Raw genomic sequence first — 4,141 nt, forward strand, 5'->3', positions numbered from 1 at the left:
TGTATGTATGTATGTATGTACATATACATATATGCCACGTACACCTACATACTTGGCTACACATGTGTGTTACATCCTGAAGGAGTGTGACAAGATTGCAGTGTAATTTTTCTGGATAGTATTTTTTAACAATAACATGTTGGAATGAAAATATGCAAGGATGAAACAAAAGTAACAAMTTTCTACTTCTTGCCTTCTAAAAAATGTAAGGAGTAGAAAGTACAGATAATTGTGTGAAAATGTAAGGAGTAGAAGTAAAAGTATGCTGAAAAACAGGTGCAGATAACCAAAATTTCTACATAAGTACAGTAACAAAGTATTTGTACTTAGTTACTTTACAACTCTGAGCACATCCAGAAGCAAACACGACTGTACATGTGGTCGATGGTCAGCACGGTCATGTCAGCGATGCGCTGCATATTTACCAAAAACAACAAGACAGTGTTGTATAGTTGGAGCTGYGTGTCGTGGATCTTTGGTTTCATTTTTCAAGCAGAGTTTGAAAAAGTACAGGAAACAGGTGACAAATCAGCCTAGTTTKTGATGAAAATCCTCAAATAAGAGCAAGCAGACAATAACAACCATTAAATAGCTTTGACTTTAGCAAATGCAGTTTTGTGTCTCAGCTGCTTGTTTTTACACGATTCAGGAACAGACAGCTCAAATCATTTGGAAAAATACCTGCAAGAGTGAGAGAGAGAGCGAGAGTGAGTGATGAATGTCTGCATCTCTCAGAGAGACAGCAAATAAACATGTTTTTTTTTGTGGTCAGGTCTCAGGCTAGCTTCTGCTCTCAGTTTTACCACTTGCTCAGCCTACAAGGTAGCCGCTGGAATAAATGAATAAAGCTAATCCAACAAAAGGTGCGAAGGTCCTGCCATGCGTTGATGCCTTGGGCGAGTCGGGCGGAGTGTTTCTGGTTGGCTGGGCTGATGAGTTTCAGTCTGACACAGAAACTCCTGCCTGTCAAGTTGCTTTAAAAAAAGGGGTGGAAAAAAGGTGACTTCTTTAATGGGAGCAACAGAACACGTGTGCACATATCTACGTGCTGCCACCAACTCAAACAAAACTAACTTGGATTATATTCTGTTTTTATTCTTCATATAGGATTTATTTAGCTTTAGAGGACTCTCTTTATGAACATGTTTTTGTTTCAAACATTTTTGTTTCATTTGAATTATCTGAATACCGACATACTGATTTAAATATCCTGAACATGTTCAGRACATTACGTCYCACCTGCCAGTGAACTGTTTCACTGGGGGGCACATTTCCTCCCAGCACAGCTACGCCCATTAGCAAGCCAACATTATTGTTGGAGCAACTTCTCAATAACTGGAGGCGGGTGGCGATTCCGCTGCTTATATTGACTGACGGTAAAAAAACTCTCCCATTTTCGCCATCGCTGAATGTAATATACACCTCTTCGTTGACGTGCACAGATAGATTTTATGCGCAATGTAAATTTGCCCAATGTATGGAGACGTTAATGTGCTTCTATTTTGAAAAGCCTGGAGGCTTCCGTTCACAACCGTAGTAAAATGCGTGTCTATTGTCTACAACCAGGTAAAGAAGAAAAGACATGTAGAGGAGGGAAACATTAGCTGCGTTTCCATTGCAAATGTGCTCAAAACTTTGTCGATATTTTGTTAATGTCGAAAAACAGTTTCGCAACTGCAGTGTTTCCATTAAGTAAGAAATGCTATCAAACTCACACGTGAATACGTTTGTTCTCGCGATAAGTCATTACAAACATGGCGGCGATGGATGTAAACACATAGCATGTTGCTACCACGACACTAGTGCTCATCATCAGAGGAGACGTCGGCGTCTTTTATCGAGGCTTTCCAGAGACAAGTCCCTACTTGGGAGCGGCTACGTATGCTGTGTTTTGGAAATTGTAGTCGGTGAGTTTACTACTTATGTGATATTACTACTACTTCTACTTCCTGTTATCTTCATCGTCATCTTTTTCGCCAGTARAAACAGCCGGTTGTTGATCAYGTGACTTCCGTGATGYGAAAAAGTGTTTCCATTGCAGTTTTGCGAAAAACACCAATTTCGATACGTCCGAAATACTACCTCATCCTAGCGCAAAAACATTTTGTCGAAAAAYGTAATTTTTCTCAAAATTGACGTGTTTCCATTGAGAAAATTTATTTTTGAAATTCTAATTTGCACATTTTCATGGTCAATGCAAATGCAGCCAATGACACAGACGGAGGTACAGTAAAGAAAAAAAACGTCTAGAAATAGTTTCTGTGTTGTAGAAAGAGAGTAGCTAATCATGGCTTGCTAACCAATAAGAAGCGTTTGTAATTTTATAATCAGCTGAGCTGCGAGTAAAAGAAAAAATACCATCAAAAACCATGACCCTGGTATTATTGTTGAAAATACCGTGATATAAAATTTGGGTCGTAATGCCCAGCATTAGTGTTAAAAGGTAAAAAAAGGAAATAAAAATGGCCTTTCTTTGAGAAAACCTGTGCAGAGAGTAACCCAAAGTCCCTTCAGCAACAATTTTCCATTTCAGCACGCAAAACGACAGGCTCATGTGTCATTGAACAAGGCCAAAACCAACATGGCAACACACAATTAGAGCCCTAATAAATTAGGGCACAGTTACCAGCAGCAGCATTTCAACACAGCCCAGGATGGGGGCTACGAGCGACATATCGGAGATACTGTGCCTACACGTTGGAAACAGACTAATGGGAAGCAATTTGGGGTTGGCCCAAGATTTAATTACTGTCCCCACCTCCCCTGTTCAATGAGGCCTGGAGCCTCCTGGGAGCAGCCTATTTCAGTCAGGTGATGGAGAGCCATGCCCACGAGCGCATGATGAAATTGTCTGAAGCAATCTGCTTTTTTTGCTCTTATGATTGTCCCCAAAGACACAAAGAACTGACCCAAGAATTTATTYCCTTTTATGAGCCAGCTTTCCAAGCAAATCTCTCCATCATGATCATTTGGAGGTGGTGGAGTGTTTTGTTGAGGCCATGTTGGTGATGGCAGTTGATTAATGTATTGTCAGGCTAACAGGACTGAAATAGAGATGTTCTAATAAACTCCACCAGTGAAAGAGGGTGCATTTATAACAATAACAACAATCAGCCAATAGACCGAACATCATGTGGAAATTGTAACTTTAAAGATGTTTTCTCCTGTCTTAATAGACCCCTGTCAAAAGGATTGCACTCGGGCAGAAAAAAAGACACCTGGTTTAAAGCTGGAAATGTTTTTAGCACATCGGTGTTAAAAATATACCATACTGACACCACTAAACACGAGTGGCTCCGTTTCTCAAATAATTCATCAAGCAGGTGAGCAGTTACAAAGCAGCCAGCACTAATCCTTTAAAAATAGAGAATGACGACACAATGCAAGAATGTATGTTTTTAACRTACTTTCAAATGTTCATTTACTAAGAAAAACACGCTTGAGTTAAAAAAGTACCAAGGGTAGTATCAGTGTAGAAAAATGTTGTAAGAGGGGATTTGAACAATAAGTCAACATGAGGAAATATACCTTCGTTATTTTTTATACATAAAATTCTTAAAGTTAAATAAAAAACGCTAAAGATTATTTATGAACAAACTCACTATGTGACTATCTGTCCCTAAAAACAAAAACAAACATCTACATCCTAATGCTGAAGGAAAAATGTCCAAAACTTGTATGAATTAAGTAAAAATGGTGCAGTTCATCTTTGAAAAAATAAGTTTCAAACTTTGTATGTAGCTGCTAAAATTATTAGCCTGGCTTCTTACGTAGGCTGTCGTTCATTAGTTGCATTTCCATTGACCATGAAAATGCGCAAATTAGAATTTCAAAAATAAATTTGCTCAATGGAAACACGTCAATTTAAAAAAAAATTACGTTTTTCGACAAAATGTTTTTGCGCTAGGATGAGTTGGTATTACGGCCGTATCAAAATTGGTGTTTTTCGCAAAACTGCAATGGAAACACTTTTTTCGCATCACAGGAGTCACGTGATCAACAACTGACTGTTTCTACTGGTGAAAAAGGCGACGACAAAGAAGATAACAGGAAGTAGAAGTAGTAGTAATATGTAGTTTAAAGTAGTAAACTCACCGACTACAATTTCCCAAAAACACAGCATACGTAGCCGCTCCCAAGT

The sequence above is a fragment of the Austrofundulus limnaeus genome, unplaced genomic scaffold (genome assembly GCF_001266775.1).
Source record: "Austrofundulus limnaeus strain Quisiro unplaced genomic scaffold, Austrofundulus_limnaeus-1.0 Scaffold217, whole genome shotgun sequence".
In the NCBI taxonomy this organism is placed as follows: Eukaryota; Metazoa; Chordata; class Actinopteri; order Cyprinodontiformes; family Rivulidae; genus Austrofundulus; species Austrofundulus limnaeus.